This window comes from Carassius gibelio, chromosome B20 (assembly GCF_023724105.1).
Source record: "Carassius gibelio isolate Cgi1373 ecotype wild population from Czech Republic chromosome B20, carGib1.2-hapl.c, whole genome shotgun sequence".
NCBI classification, from domain to species: Eukaryota; Metazoa; Chordata; class Actinopteri; order Cypriniformes; family Cyprinidae; genus Carassius; species Carassius gibelio.
Window position 1 is genome coordinate 27,940,490 of NC_068415.1, and position 17,831 is coordinate 27,958,320.

Genomic DNA, 17,831 nt, shown 5'->3' on the forward strand with positions numbered 1-17,831 from the left:
TCTTTGGTCTAAAAATCCTTATTGACGCTGTTCAGTGAGTCTATGTGAACACAAATAAACCGCTGCTGACGTGACTGAATATGAATGAGTGGTGATTTTCTATTCAAAATGTGGCATAATACGGATTTATTATTTTGCACTCCTGACATAAATCACTAAATGTTTTATCAAAATATTGGTCAAATATCGAAGCTAGAGTCTTTAAACTTTAAATTGATGCACAGTTTGTCCAGATGAAGTAAGACAGTGATGTTTAATGTGCTGTGAAAGTGAAACAATAATAAACTGGGGCCGTCTGCGATGTTTGCACGTAAAGGGGTTAACAGCCAACGAATCAGGGATGGCATGGTAACCAATGCACCAATAGCTACATGGCTAATGACGCCCCAAGGATGGGATGTCGAGGCAAGATATGCCCAAAACCACAAGTCATCTCTCGGCAATGGGCTAGCAGCCTGCCAAAACTGTTCTACGGACATGCCACACAATTCAGTGGAACCCAAAGAACTGTCACAACCACAATTGACAAACTACAGGTACTTCGAGGAGAATGTGTGTGAAGATATGCCCACAGCATACGCCGATGACGGTTCTTACAACCAACAGGGCAATTTGAAGGCTGGAGCTGGTGTGGTCTGGCTCAACAACAACCCTTGCCCACTGCAACAATTCAAATTGTGCCCTCAATCATCATAGTATGCAGAAATAGCCTCCATCCTCATCACAGTACAACTTGCTGCATCCCACAACATCAGAGAACTCTATCTGGATGGAAACAGAATGGTTTCAAGACAAATAACAACAACCCAGTCAAACATCAGGAACTCTTCCAAGCATGCGATACCATTGTCATCGACCATGACATGATCGTTTATTGGAAAAAGGTCAGAGGTCACTCACGTCAACCAGGACAAGACAAAGATCTCAATGATCAAACTGATGCCCTCATCAAAGCAGATGCATTACATGGAAGTCCTGGAAGTTTTCTGTACTCCCACCCACCCCATCAGTGGCCCCCATAACCCGCCACCAGCATGCCACTGGCGCGGAAACCCTCACCTCCTCCCACATTGAACTCTCACCTCAATTCACCGCTGATGATCTCCTCACCCTCCAAGCATCGGAACTAATCCTACAAACCATTGCCACTCACATTTCTGACCGACTAACTCATCCCATTTCCTCCTCCGACCTATCCAATTTGTCTGATCTCCGCCAACCTAACTCAATCAAGCACATGCTGCATCTCAAAGACAGCGTTCTCACATATGTCCCTGAGCCCCTTTACTTTGCCAAAGCTTGTAGTTCCTCAGGGCCAAAGGGGGATGATGCTGACACATGAAAGTGAAAGTGACGTGACATTCAGCCAAGTATGGTGACCCATACTCAGAATTCGTGCTCTGCATTAAACCCATCCAAAGTGCACACACACAGAGCAGTGAACACACACACACACACACACACACACTTTGAACACACACCCGGAGCAGTGGGCATACATTTATGCTGCGGCGCCCGGGGAGCAGTTGGGGGTTTGGTGCCTTGCTCAAGGGCACCTAAGTCGTGGTATTGAAGGTGGAGAGAGAACTGTACATGCACTCCCCCCACCCACAATTCCTGCCGGCCCGAGATTCGAACTCACAACCGTTCGATTGGGAGTCTGACTCTCTAACCATTAGGCCACGACTTCCCCTCTCTAACCACATGCCCACGATGCACCATGCGCTGTACACCATAGTGACAAGGTCACCTATGAAACGCTCAAGCAAGTGGCGTACTGGCCTAGCATGCAGCAAGACGAGGCGGAATATGTTAAAGGATGCCTGGTGTGTTACCAGTTTCAACCGGCAAAGCCAAACCACCGAGCGCCACTATAACAGAAGGGAATGACCTACCCATGGACCTCCAAATAGATTGGGTAGGAACCCTGCCACGGTCAACACAAGGTAACAAATGCTTCCTCACCGTGGTTTGTGAATTCACAAAGTGGGTAGAGTTTCTCCCAGCTTCTAACGACAGCAGAAAAACAGCCTGCCTGTTAATGAACCACATCTTCTCAAGATTTGGACTGCCTTTAAGAGTCAACTCTGACCGAGGAACCCACTTCACAGCCAAAGTTATGCAGGAAGTATGGAAACTCCTGGGCATACAGGCCAGGATACATATAAGCCATCACCGAATTTTCTCAGAACAGGTCGAACGAGTCAACAGGACGGTGTCAAGCATGTTGAAGAAGTATGTGTCCACCAATCAAAAGGATTGGGATCTCAAGCTTCCTCTGGTACTGATGGCCATCAGGGCCACCCTTCACCGCTCTACCGGATTACCCCTGTTCGAAATGATGACGGGATGGCAAATGACACTACTGTTACACCTGCTGTACCAACCTGGTGACATGAACCTTATCACCGCCTACACCACTCACCAGTACCTGGAAAAGTTGCATCAGCACCTGAGAGCAACTTTTGTCTTCGCACAACAAAATCTCCAAAGAAGCGCGGAAGATTGAAAAGCCTACTATGACCAAAAGGCCTCTCACCAGGAACTCTGCGTCGGAGACCGAATGTGATACTACAGTATCTGGACCTGAAGGAAGTGTTCAGTAAGTCCCGTACTGCTTCTCTTCCTCCACATCGTCCCTACGACTGTGCTATAGATTTAGTGTCAGGTAAGTCTCCGCCTAAGGGCAAGTTGTACTCTCTGTCTATTCCTCAGAGGGAGGCCATAGAGAAATACATTTCCTTAGCCTCTGGGTTCATCCGTCCTTCCTCTTCTCCAGCGGGGGCGGGATTCTTTTTTGTGGGTAAGAAGGATGGTTCCCTGCGACCTTGCATTGATTACCGAGAGCTGAACAACATCACGAAAAAGAACATCTATCCTTTACCACTTATGTCTTCAGCTTTCGAGAGGTTGCAGGGAGCATCCATATTCACAAAACTGGATTTACGTAATGCTTATCATTTGGTCTGCATCAGGAAGGGGGATGAATGGAAAACCGCCTTTAATACCCCTAGAGGGCACTTTGAATACTTGGTGATGCCGTTCGGGCTCTCCAACTCGCCCGGGGTTTTCCAAGCACTCGTTAATGACGTGTTGAGAGATATGGTAGATCAGTTTATATATGTTTACCTGGATGACATACTGATTTTTTGTTAATCTCTCCAGGAACACGTTCAACATGTCAGACGAGTGCTCCAGAGGTTACTTGAGAATGGGCTTCAAGGCAGAAAAATGCATATTCCATGCACAGTCTGTTCCCTTCCTAGGATATATCGTCTCATCCGAGGGAATACGTATGGACCCTGACAAGGTTAAGGCTGTGATGGATTGGCCATCCCCAGATTCCCGTAAGGCCCTACAGCGGTTTCATGGGGTTCGCCAATTTCTATCGCCGTTTCATTCGCAATTTCAGCCAACTAGCCTCACCTCTGACAGCCTTGACCTCCCCCAGTACTCCGTTCAGTAACCTCAAGAGCCGCTTCGTTTCGGCTCCCATCCTTGTGGCCCCTGATCCCACACGGCATTTCGTGGTGGAGGTCGACGCGTCAGAGGTGGGGGTAGGAGCAGTGTTGTCCCAACGTGCTGCATTCGTTTTTCTCTCATCGACTATCTCCTGCCGAACGTAATTATGTTCGTCATTGTTCATTGTTCTAATATAGCTTGTCACTAGGGATGGGTACCGAAACCCGGTATTAAAATGGCCCCGGGGCTAAATTATGAAAGACCATAGTATCAGTAAGATCTGACGGTATCGGTTCTGCTTTCGGTACTGGAGGGAAAAAAATAATGTACTATGTATTTTTGCTTAGTAATGTTATCCTGCACATTTTTCTCACCAAAAATTTCTAATGTGAGATCATATTAAGACGTTTGTGTGTGAGATCTGCGAGATCTCTCATGCACCGCGGAGGCTGTCTGTCAGTCACACACACATACACACACAAGAACGAGCACGGCGCACACACATGCATAACAGTACGAAAACTCCCGCTTAATAACAGAGATGTATAGTAACGAAGTAGAAATGGAAGCTTTAGCCTAAGTTCTGCCAGGAAGACTCAATCACTTCGTCACTAATTACCTTCATCATTATCCAATCACGTCTTTATACTCCTGTATAAAAGATCGTACTTACACATGTTTGAGTTCGCAGATGCCAACGCGACAACAACCGCAGATTCCGACGCGATTGTACTTGCTCAAGCTGTTGTGTTTATTCATCTACTTGCTGTAATTAAGTTCGTGCCCCGCAAACTATCTAGAGTTTGACGTTCCTCTAAGATGCACACGGGATCGTTGGCTTAGCTCCGTGTGGCGGCGATCATCTGCAGTCGTTTGTGTTGGATGATTTACAAGCTTTTCTCGGCAGAGGATGTGAACATTGGCGGAGTTCCGTGTGCTTCCAGGCCAGGGTTGCCAGGTTCTCAAAACCGCCAGTTACTACTAAATAAAAAAAAAAAAATAAATAAAAAAAAAAAAAAATAAAAAAAAAAATAATAATAATAGCCCAATCGCGTTCAAAAGGGATTTATCGGTAGAATTCACATTCTAGGGGCTATATATAACACTATTGGGGTCACCTCAAACCCAGGACAGAAAAGGCATCCCAAAAAAAAAAAAAAAAAAAAAAAAATACAGTCTTGGCAACGCTGGTGCTTTCCGAGATGTCGCGTCAGTGCTGCTTGGGTCTCAACACCTGAAAAGACTTTGGTCTCAATCAACAAATATTCATCTGTACGCTCACGTGAACCTGCACGAATGAAGTCTCTCCGGACCAACAGACAGAATTAAGGCTGCCGGTCTCTTCGGCTTCTCGCCTCCATCACTTCACAAGTCTACAGCATTATAAGTATCATTCCGTTCTATGCACTTGCGGCGCCTGGGCATTAATTTATTCTCTGCAAGGATTTATACTTACACGTTCAAATAAAGCACTGGGCGTTTCGTGCTTGTTTATCTAGCAGACTTGCACAGCATAATTAAGATGTTGATCATAGTGCATGCAATTTTCTGAATAACTTCTTCGTAATGAGGCACTTTAACGCCCATCATAAACGCTACAATCTTTATACTGATAAAGATTTTTCGCATGTCTTAAAAAAAAAAAAAAAAGCTCTGTCTAGCACACTTGAGATTCGCTGTTTTAATCCTATGCTTTAATATTTGTTTATTCAGTCTTTCATTTGCGTTATTCCTGAAAAGTTATACTCTATCTATACTCTAAGTTTATACTCTCCATACTCTAATGGGATTCTATGGTTGCAGATGCAGTGAACCGCTGCTCTCACCTCATCTTTACATGGCTTACTCTTGGGCTAGCGAATTATGAACACTGGATCTACCAAGCTGATGCGTATGGACCCTTCTTTTGAGTCGTAGGTAAGATTCGGCTCAATGCTCAGTCAGCAGGCATATATTACTCCACGTGACACGAGTTGCTGCTGACCTTATTTCAGAGTAGTGACATATCTCCAGTTTAAACCGAATATTAATTAGCAGGCATGGTTTGTTTGCACTCCTGGTCTCCGTCTCAAGGCGCGGTCACACTAGACTTTAAACATGCGGAATTATTTCGAACGCCACTGCGAATATGGTGTGCGCCACTGTGTCTTTTGCAACGGCGTCGAAAGCGTTTTATATTGTAACGTTACTCTGTATCTCTCTATAAATATATACACCCTAAGGGGAGGAGGGGGAGAAGAAAGAGAGAAGAAAAAACAAAAAAAAACACAATTATAAAACGTTGTCATTCCAATGTATCACCTGTTCCCGTCGACACTACAAACCATGCAGCTTCTTTTCGTATGAATGGAAGTCAATGGAGAGAAAAGTGCAGTGTGACCGCCCATCACTCATAACTAACTAACGGCTGGAGGGGCGCGTTAAGTAGGTTCTGCTCATGCTGTCAAACTGACGTCATCAGAAAAATTATTCGTTACAGGGTGGAAATATTCAGAATTTGATAAGATTGCTAAGACAATGTTTAATTGTTTACATCAAGATTAGCAATGTGTGCTAGTAAGCTTAAGTCACTTCGATTTATGCGTATTTTAAACGTAACCTCCGATACCTCAACTTAATATATATTAAAAAAAAAAAAATAAAAAAAAAAAATTGGGGAGTGACAGTTAAGGGGTTAAGCTACAATCAAGGCTTGTTTATATTCGCGCATCTACTGGTGTTGGTTCATCACTCTTACTCTGCTGTTGCGGCTTTCACTTTACACTTTTAAACTTTCAGACAGCTGTGCCCTCAGCCAACCCGGATTCTTCAGTCTGCCCTCCGTTAGCAGACATAATACTAAACGAAGTGCTTACGTCAGCTGGAAATCACATTTCTAAGGCGTTGCTCCCTCTACAATCAAGCCTACACGTTTGCATGGTCCGCTTCTAATGTTTTTCCTTCCAATTTTTGCGTTCCTATTCTAATTTCAACCGTTGCTCCTTTCTTGTTTAAAAAAAAAAAAAAAAAAAATCGCAATCTTAATTTCTCTATTCGCAGACTCCTTGCCAGCATCTAATCCACGCTAAATTGTATAATCTAATTTTCAAGCCTTTTGGTTATTCAGTTCTATTACTACTTGAGGGGTTAGCTAAATCTTCCAACAAATTAAAGACAAATGTCTGCCTATTACCCTGCCCATATTGCAAAATTAATTACTTCCATCTGCTACGGCCTTCCTTCGAAGTACCTCAATATTCTTCTGGAGGCAGTGTTTATCTGCCTTCTACAGGTTATGCTTCCAGGGGAATTCACTTCAAACCAATCCATTTGATCCTGCTCACGGCATTTCCTTCAGATCTATGATTCGGACCAAAAATTCTTCACACTCTACTCAAGCACTCAAAAACCGATGTGCAAGGTTCTGGTGTCACCTTAACAATTCTAAAATCAATAATCCTGTCCCTTCTCTGCATGGTGAAATTTCTTAAAAATCCGACCTAGAATTTCTAAAACGCACCAGCTCTATTTTTCTAACGGAGCCCCCTTTCCAAGGCTGTTTAGAACTCGCTTAACCACTGTTCTCAAAGCTGCAGTCTATCTACTGGCCATTCATTCAGAATTGGGGCAGCTACTTCAGCAGCTGAATGAGGGATCTTCAGCAGCTGAATGAGGGATCAGATGGTCTTCCTAAGCATTTGAATCATACATCAGACCTGATTCAAAACTATTATTGAAGCTCAGCAAGCTCTCCTGTAACTAATCAGGTAAATTCATGCAATTACTGGTGGTCGTGTTACTATATCTGTATGGTCTATCAAGGCCTGTACATGTCTGGCCTTTGTGGCTATTTCTGTATGGTCTTTCGAGGCCTGTCTGTGTCTGCCTATCGTGGCTATTTCTGCACGGTCTATCGAGACCTGTCCGTGTCCGGCTATCATGGCTATTTTTCTGTATGGTCTATCAAGGCCTGTCCCATGTCTGCCTATTGTGGCTGTCTGTGTCTGCCTATCGTGGCTATTTCTGCACGGTCTATCGAGACCTGTCCGTGTACGGCTATCATGGCTATTTTTCTGTATGGTCTATCAAGGCCTGTCCCATGTCTGCCTATTGTGGCTGTCTGTGTCTGCCTATCGTGGCTATTTCTGCATGGTCTATCGAGACCTGTCCGTGTCCGGCTATCATGGCTATTTTTCTGTATGGTCTATCAAGGCTTGTCCCATGTCTGCCTATTGTGGCTATCTGTGTCTGGCCTATCGTGGCTATTTCTGTACGGTCTATCGAGGCCTATCTGTGTCTGGCTATAATGGCTATTTCTGTACGGCCTATCGAGGCCTGTCCGTGTCTGCCTATCGTGGCTGTCTGTGTCTGGCCTATCGTGGCTATTTCTGTACGGCCTATCAAGGCCTGTCCGTGTCCGGCCATCATGGCTATTTTTCTGTACGGTCTATTGAGGCCTGTCCTGTGTCTGCCTATTGTGGCTATTTCTGTATGGCCTATTAAGGCCTGTCTGCGTCTGCCATTGTGGCTGTCTGCGTCTGGCCTATCGTGGCTATTTATGTACGGTCTATCGAGGCCTGTCTGCGTCTGCCTATCGTGGCTAATCATGGTCTATCGAGGCCTGTCTTGCGTCTGCCTATCGTGGCTGTCTGCGTCTGGCCTATTGTGGCTATTTATGTACGGTCTATCGAGGCCTGTCTGTGTGGCTATCATGGCTATTTATGTACGGTCTATCGAGGCCTGTCAGTGTCTGCCTATCGTGGCTGTCTGCGTCTGGCCTATTGTGGCTATTTCCGTTGGTCTATCGAGGCCTGTCCGTGTCTGGCTATCATGGCTATTTTTCTGTATGGTCTATCAAGGCCTATCTGTGTCTGGCCATCATGGCTATTTCTGTATGGTCTATCGAGGCCTGTCTGCGTCTGCCTACTGTGGCTGTCTGCGTCTGGCCTATCGTGGCTATTTCTGTTGGTCTATCGAGGCCTGTCTGTGTCTGGCTATCATGGCTATTTTTCTGTACGGTCTATTGAGGCTGTCTGTGTTCTGCCTATCATGGCTATTCTGTTTGGTCTATCGAGGCCTGTCTGCGTCTGCCTATCGTGGGTGTCTGCGTCTGGCCTATCGTGGCTATTTCTGTTGGTCTATTGAGGCCTGTCTGTGTCTGCCTACCGTGGCTGTCTGCGTGAGGCCTATCGTGGCTATTTATGTTGGTCTATCGGGGCCTGTCTGTGTCTGCCTATCGTGGCTGTCTGCGTCTGGCCTATCGTGGCTATTCATGTACGGTCTATTGGGGCCTGTCTGTGTCTGCCTATCGTGGCTGTCTGCGTCTGGCCTATCGGGCTATTTATGTTCGGCCAATTGGGGCCTGTCCGCGTTTGCCTATCGTGGCTGTCTGCGTCTGGCCTATCGTGGCTATTTATGTTCGGCCTATCGGGGCCTGTCAGTGTCTGCCTATCATGGCTATTTCTGTTGGTCTATCGAGGCCTGTCTGTGTCTGCCTATCATGGCTATTTCTGTTGGTCTATCGAGGCCTGTCTGTGTCTGCCTATCGTGGCTATTTCTGTTGGTCTATCGAGGCCTGTCTGTGTCGGCCTATCGTGGCTATTTCTGTTGGTCTATCGAGGCCTGTCTGTGTCTGCCTATCGTGGCTATTTCTGTTGGTCTATCGAGGCCTGTTTGTGCCTGCCTATCGTGGCTGTCTGTGTCTGCCTATCGTGGCTATTTCTGTTGGTCTATCGAGGCCTGTTTGTGCTGCCTATCGTGGCTGTCTGTGTCTGCCTATCGTGGCTATTTCTGTTGGTCTATCGAGGCCTGTCCGTGGCTGTCTGTGTCTGCCTATCGTTGCTGTCTGTGTCTGGCCTATTGCGGCTATTTCTGTAAAAAAAACTTAAGAAGTTTAATCTAACGTCATTTATACTGGTCATGCTAACTCTCTTTCTATTTCTTCCAGGAACCTTAGGATTCACAACTGGTGGGTATACTTCATCTACTTTTTTGGGGGGAAGGCTGGCCCCGTCTGGAGGTCTCATAATCCACCTAATTTTGGGGGTCTGCTGCGCCCCTGCCTTCGTCTTCAGGCAGGAAATGCAGATTCGCTACCCTCGGATTACGAACCATGGACGGGGCCTTCCGCCAAAGAAATTTATAATTATGCTCGCTGAGCTGTCAATAAATGTATGCTTCCTACATTCCTCTATCTCCCGAGTCTTTCTGGTAGAAATGGAAGCTTTAGCCTAAGTTCTGCCAGGAAGACTCAATCACTTCGTCACTAATTACCTTCATCATTATCCAATCACGTCTTTATACTCCTGTATAAAAGATCGTACTTACACATGTTTGAGTTCGCAGATGCCAACGCGACAACAACCTCCACCCTCCCCACCACCACCAGGATGGTCCTGTCCTTACCTTCCAGGGGGGTCTGCTGCGCCCCTGCCTTCGTCTTCAGGCAGGAAATGCAGATTCGCTACCCTCGGATTACGAACCATGGACGGGGCCTTCCGCCAAAGAAATTTATAATTATGCTCGCTGAGCTGTCAATAAATGTATGCTTCCTACATTCCTCTATCTCCCGAGTCTTTCTGGTAGAACTACTTCACTACTGTACTTAAGTACTAAAAGGCGGTATCTGTACTTTACTAAAGTATTATTTTTTTCTCCTACTTCCACTTTTACTTCAGTACATATTTTTGCTGAGTTTAATACTTTTACTCCGATATTTTTTTATGTGCTGCATCGTTACTCGTTACAATTATAAAAATGTTACGCAGGTTTGATGAAGCTGGCACATCATTGAGCGAATCAAGCGAGACTGCGCGTGCTGATTGAACTGCTGTGAAGAGAGAGATGAACACCGAGCTGAGCCAGATAATGACTCGTTCACGAGTCAAGAACCGGTTGCATCAGTTTTCGGGATCACCAGTAGTTCTTTCTGACAGTTTGATTCAATAAATCAGTTCACCGATTCTTTTGCGATCGACGTAATGGCGTTATTGGCGTTGACTGCAAGCCTCCAAGCCTTCGGTTTACCTGGGCTAATAACATTAGCACAGAATTCGGTTCACAAATCGGATTCGTCTGACAGAAACGGTTCTTGATCCGTGAATGAGTCAGTCTGTTGTTCGTTATCTGGCTCGGTGTTCATCTTCAGTTCTCTCTTCACATCTGTTCAGTCAGTGTACTGTTTGAGTACATGAATTACTCCGGGATATTGGTTTGTTTTAACTCAGAGGGAGTGTCAGCCACATTAAACAAGTTAACAGCTTAAGTCATTTGTGGATTAATGCATATTGGAGATGCGAACCGTTTAAAACGATTCAGTTCGATTTGGTGAACTGTTTAAAAAAGATCCGGTTACATCGAATGAATCGTTCGCAAACTGGATATCACAAACTGCTTTGTTTTCAACTGTCTTACAACAGAAACGGAAGAGAAGACAATGCTGAATAAAGTCGTAGTTTTTGCTATTTTTGGACCAAAATGTATTTTCGATGCTTCAAAAAATTCTAACTGACCCTCTGATGTCACATGGACTACTTTTATGATGTTTTTCTTACCTTTCTGGACATGGACAGTATACGGTACACACTGCTTCAATGGAGGGACTGAGAGCTCTCAGACTAAATCTAAAATATCTTAAACTGTGTTCCAAAAATAAACTGAGGTCTTACGGGTTTGAAACAACATGAGGGTAAGTTATTAATGACATAATTTTGCAAAACTCTGTAACCGTTTTTTTGTTTACAAAAAGTTAGTCAAAGGAATTGTTATTGTCCTTTAGGTTAATTATTTGAAATAGTAAAAACAATATGTTCAAACTTTTGACTACTTTCTTTAATAACTACATAACACAATACTTGTACTTTTACTTTCAGTACTTGAGTAGTAAATTTTAAAATAGACTACTTGCAATACTTAAGTACAACATTTTTTGAATACTTTAGTACTTCTACTTAAGTGTGGTGCTTAAAGAGCACTTCAACTTCTACTCAAGTCACTTTTTTGATAGAGCACTTGTACTTTTACTCAAGTATGGGTCTCTAGTACTTTATACATCTCTGGTAATGAACTGGATGACGAGTAATTTCTTACAGCTAAATTCTGAAAAAACAGACGTGTTAATTTTAGGACCTAAAAACTCTGCATGTAATAACCTAGAACACTGTCTAAGACTTGATGGCTGCTCTGTCAACTCTCCGTCATCTGTTAGGATCCTAGTTGCGCTATTTGATAGCAATCTTTCCTTAGAAAGCCACGTTTTTAGCATTTGTAAAACTGCATTTTTCAATCTCAAAAATATGTCTAAATTACAGCCTATACTCTCAATGCCAAATGCAGAAATGTTAATCCATGCATTTATGACCTCAAGGTTAGATTATTGTAATGCTTTATTGGGTGGTTGTTCTGCACGCTTAGTAAACAAACTACAGCTAGTCCAAAATGCAGCAGTAAGAGTTCTTACTAGAACCAGGAAGTATGACCATATTAGCAGACACACTCTTGCAGCTGTAACAAATTAGCTCAAAGTGAGATGTACATAACTAATCATAACGGGTTATAATTAACTACATTCATCTTCAGGAATTACTTAAAGCATTATAGCATTAATAGTACAATAAAATGATTTGTTCATCCACAGGACGGACAGCGTTAATTGTTTATTGACTGTAAGTAAAGTTGTTTCTCTTTCCCCCAAAAAAATTATTTTACTACTAATACATTGCTCCCAGAGCATGTAACGAACCTGGAACGTTAAAGTGACCTCGTCCTGTGAGCAGCAAACACAGGCAACCAAGTGTGAATACACATGGATGTTTATTAAACTACACTACAGGGGAAATTAAACATCTGACTTAACACAAACATACAGACATTACACATAGATGCCAATGCAAGGAAGGCATAGACAGAGTGAGAGAGAAAGAGAGAGAGAAAGAGAGAGAGAGAGAGAGAGAGTGAGGAAGGGAGAGAGAGAGAGAGAGAGAGAGAGAGAGAGAGAGAGCGAACACACTGCAGAGAGAGAGAGAGAGAGCGAGCGCTCACGCGCAAGACAGTGGAGGGTCATGGCAGTGTTTACTCACAAACCAATAACAAGAACCATCAAAGAATCTCATCACCTTAATTAAAAGGGGTCAAAGCCTAGAAGCGCATCTTAATAGTGTAAGGGAAACAGGTCAATTTAGCTCAAAGGGAATCATTTAAGATTTTAAAGGGAATTTGAACAGAATCACTGTTTCACGGCTGTTCACGGAGACGCGCCTGCGGTTCAGTGAACGAGCCGTTTAACATCAAATCTGCGCTGGATACTAATATCCAAACTATAGTGAAAACACTATCAATTAGCACAGTAACAAGATCGGCAGTTTAAGACATTAACTTGTAAGCACAAAACACAAGATACTTCTCTTTTCAATATGAATAAGGCTTTATTAGATAAATCTAAGACATATAAACTAATCTAACACATAAACGCACACACACACACATTCACACAAGTTGCAGGAAGGTCGAAAGTTCGGGAAAGATGAGTTTAAGAGAATGGAAATATGGAATCCCAAGTTAACAGCAATACGTTAAATTGCATAGACATGAACAACCATCAATCACGTAATTAGCGCTCGCATTGAGTTCCTCAATGAGGTTAAAATTATATTAGATACACCAGTAAAGGTCACAGTCTGGAGGTAAAGTTACTTGCATCTCCTGTGAAGAAGGAGCCTCGGTGAAAGGGCTATCCCGAGGTCGTTGATTGGCTGGAAGTTCAGTCTCTGAAGTGACGTCTTGGGAAGCCCGTGGTTGTTGGGCGTTGGCTGAAAGTGCAGAGTCGTGTTCGCTGGTTGAAGTTGAATGGACGTTACAAAACTTAACTCAGAACACGAAACTCTCAAACGGAAAAGAAAAGAAATAAAGTTTGACGAGACTAGGCTGTGTTCCTTCTCATTGTGGCATAAGTAGCAGCAGGCAGGCACGCTGGAACCGCGCTCAAAGAACCATGATGACTAACCACATGGCTAGATGCTACAAGCTAAAGCTAGGTAGCAAAGCTACAAGCTAAGAGCAGGCATGACTGATAGCACGAGCAAGGCTGGAACTAAAAGCAGACTAAAAGCCGACATGGCTAATAGCAGCAGGCAGACTAGAACTAAAAGCAATTACATCGTGTCCAAAGTATTTAAAACTTCCTGTTGGCCACCCCTCAAATGTTGCCTTGACCAATCAGATATGTTCTTGGGGTGGGTATCATAAATCATTTGTTTATCTTACCAAGCATGTGGTCCTTGCCTCACAGGGTCTAATTTTGGACATGATTCCTATAACATGATTATGATATATTTTACAAATAAATGATTGTCAGGACAATATCAAGCAAGAAAATGCGATTATTTCAATACTAGACATGACTAGGTATCCTATAGTTATCAAAAGACATACACAATAAGTGATTATACATGATAGTCAAATGTGTGGGTTACACGTAAATGAATATGGAGTTAAGCAATGGAATGATTCATTCATAAGTCTTTTTTTTGAGTTCATTCTGGTCCATATATAATGGATAAAAAGGGTTTCTTTGCCATTCTCTGGCAAAGGACTTTTCTGTGAGGACAAAGGTTTAAAGCCCTTCCCCCTTAGGAATTTCAGTCTGGTTTCAGTGGCTGGGGGGGGGAAGTCAATGCAAGTATTTAACTTGATCTCCTGGGTTTACATGTGATGTCCAGCGTTGCATTCCAATCACGAACAATAAATTTGACAATCTCTTCTTCGAATTAAAATTGTCAATAATTGTTCTATTGGTGTTAATGTTGAAAGCTGTTGTGTGAACAAGTTGGTTGGTTGGTTATCTTGCCTGGTTCTTGTGGCACTAGAACTGATTTATGACTTCCTGAGGAATTCAGCTCATGTTTCAATGCACACAGCTCTGATAGACTCTTTGATTTGTCTGATTTGACTCATTTCTGCTACATATATCCCCCTTTCGATCGGCGAGGTGTTTAGGTGAAGACATCGTCGATCGCTGGAGAAACAAAGGCAGAAGAAGCAGACAAACACAGCAAACAGCAAGACAACACCTCCATGACAGTTACTGTACTGGTGCAGGCATCAGGTTATTTAGGTACACGTGGTTAAGTTCAATTAGTCAATGTAGTTTAGCACATTGAGGATAGTTTAGATCGTCTTGGAAATTGTTTTTATTTTGATTCATCAATCAAATTTGTGGTTAACTTTGTTTGGTTCTTCTAGGTCGTCTTACTTTACATGTTTACCATTAGTTTTCTAGTAATTTCATTTTCAATTCAATGAATTGACCTATCATGCATGGAGCTCTCTGGCTTCCATTCAGTTTAGAGTGGCTGGCGGATATTAGGTGTTGCGAGTCAATCCTAATATCAGACCTTCGACCCTCGCAGGGTGTCTAGGCGTTTCACCTACTCAGGAAAGAGGGGAAGGAGAAGGATAGGTAGAAGAAGAACAAAACAAAACAAGGCTGCTGTGGGTTTTCCTAGCATGGGTTACAACTACTATTGAGCTAGGATGTCAGGTGCAGCTAGTGTGTCATGAACCTTAACTTAGTGTCAGGTGTTCTACCTATTGTGAGGATGGCTGCACGTTTCTTCATGGTGGGTATGTGTAACTTTGTTACACTAAAAGTTGGATATTCTACCTGTGGGAAGAATATGTTTGTTGACTGTGTTATCAGTAGATGTGTTTACCTCTGGGTGTAGGTAATGTTGTGTGTTACTGGTGTAGTGCATGTGTGGTCAGATCTGTTCAAGTCTGTGTTGTCTCCCCCTTTTTCTAGCATGTCACTGAAGACTGGCTCTCAGCATCCTTGGCTTGGATGAGGGCGTGTCCATGGTCTAATGAGGGGTCAGTCCAGCAAGGCAGGAGGTTCTTTGGCAGACAGTCGGAGGCAGTTTGGCATGGCTGTGTGAAGCTGAGTTGCAAAACTTGTCTCCTATGTTGCATTCTTCTTGTGATGCCTTCTGGCTGTAGCAGACTTTCTGACCTTCTGTGCTCTGGTGGTTGCTGTTGCACAGACAGGGAATTTGGAACTTGGAGTTGGAGTTCATTTGACAGTTTGTTAGTGACTGAGGTGATGTCCTTTAGTAACTCAGATTTTTCATCAACAGTTGGCCGTGAAAGACTTGTTCGTTCTGGGTCGTTGTTGAACAGGTGCTTGTCATCTCTGATGTGGTGCACCAGGTGATCACCGGCCTTCCGTTCTGTCGCTGGTCACAGCGAGCACGACTCAACTTTGTGGTCATATGCATGTAAATTGTCTTGAAGGAACTCTCTTAGTTGTTCCATGACTTGTTCCGTGTCTTCTAATGGTAAGCGGTTATGTTCTTGTGCATACTCAGCACTGTGCATGTCTGAGTGGTGCTGAGGTGGGTTTTGTTGTCGCTTACCCACACGAGTTGCTTTTGGATGAGTCAGGTGATTACCTTTGGATCTCTGGTTAGGTTTCCAGATGTTATCCTTTTGGTTTCTTGAGAAGCGTGGCTGGTCCCATGGATTTTTCCAGCAGTTGGGCTGAAAGCGGTCGTGGATATGGGCGTCACGTTCTCTGTGCTCTTGATGGAAGACTCTGGTGTTGTGATGCCACTGGGTGTCGTCCAGTGCAAGGCTTGAGTCTTTGTTGACAGAGTTCAAGAGTGTGGAGGTTTTGCTACCTTTCTTTGAGGCCACCTTCTGCTTGTTATAGGCCTTCTGTGTTAGGTCACGCAACTGTTGGATGGTCATGGAGTTCGGACAGGCCATGACACCTAGATGGTGACTGACTCCAGGGTGCAGATTTCTTAGGAAGAGGCTTTTGAAATTCACATCCTCTTCAAGGTCAGGGCTGTTGTGTGCACCAAAGTAGGCTTGTCGGAGTCGGTTGTAATAAGCTTGTGGAGTCTCTTGACGACCTTGTTTGGTTTCCAAGGCAGTTAACAGTCCATGTTCAGACTCTGGGTCTGTAAACTCTTTAATCAGGACCTCACGAAGTCGCTGGTAGTTTGACTTGGTTTGACTGGGCTGTCGATCTAGAAAGTTTCGTACCTCAGAACTGGACGTGGCTCTAAGGAGGTATAACCAGTCTCTGTCAGTCACATGAGGTCTCACTTCCAGGTGAAATTCGATATCTCGCAGGTAAGCTTGGATGTCGGGGCTCTCTGTGGAGTCCGGGTTGAACCTGCTGATGTTTTCAGACAGCTTGTTGAGGTCTTTGATGGTCATCCCGTGTGCAGCTTCAAGGCCTTGGACGGGAGGTTTTCTTTCGTTGGCAGGAAAGGGTTGTGTGGCGAAGGCAGGTGAGGTTTTGGGTTGTGGCCCTTCGCTCCTTTCGTCATATGCCAGTTCTTGGACGTGGGACTCTGCTCTGCTCAGCAGTGATGAGGTTAAGAGATGTTTCTCTTTCCTTGGCTCTAGTTTGTGCTTGTAAGCATTTTGGAGTTCTTTTCTGACCAGGTAGAGCTCATCGTTGGTATCATCTAGTTGTTGGGTCAGATTGTCCATTTCAGTTCTGTACCTTTCAAGGTGGTCTTTCAAAGCACTGATTTCAGAGTTCTTGTTTCTGATGTCTAGCTTGGCTTTCTCTAGTAGCTGTTCGGCATACTGGAGTCTGTTTACCAGGTCTTTCTGAGCAGCCGTTGCATGTTGCTGGTCGAGCTGAGCTGCTGCCAGGGCTGCTAGGAGCTTCATAACTTTTTCTGTTGTATCCTGCTCCCTCTCGCTGGGTGCTCTGAGTTGATCTTGAACTTTCACTTCCAGCTTGTCTATGCGATGTTGAGCACGTGTCAGCTCCTCTTGAAGGTGGGTGATGTGCTTGTCGCTCAGTTTCAGCTGGGTTGTGAAGGCATAGCTTAGTGAGCTCGTGATCTTGACTAGCTCCTCGTGGTTGTTGTTCTGGCTTGAACCTTGTGTCAGGAATCTTCTCAGGATTAGGATTATTATTAAAAATAATAACAGTTCAAATGTCTTTGGAGTGAGGCTGTCTGTCATGCCTCTCAGCCAAATGTTCACATCTTCCCCATGGGCAATGGGGTCTGCAGTCTGCGGCATGTTGGCACGCTGGGGAGAAGAGAGACTGACACAGATCTGTGTGGAGTAAAAGCCTATGTGTGGTGGGACAACTAAGTGTTGTATCAGTGATTGTGAACCACTAGTGAAATGTGGTGATGGCTGTGTTGGTCTCAGGGTGTCTAAGTAGACTAGAGATGCGACGACTTTGTCACTCTAATGAGGAAGAGGAAAAGAGAGACAGAGGTGAAAAACAAATTCAAATGACAAGCAAAATATCTGTTTTTCAAATGAGGAAAATAATTTTTTCCAATTAAATGTTATCAAAAAGATAAACAATATTATTATATTTCTTGCTTTGGACAAAAGAATACAATAATAATTCTGAT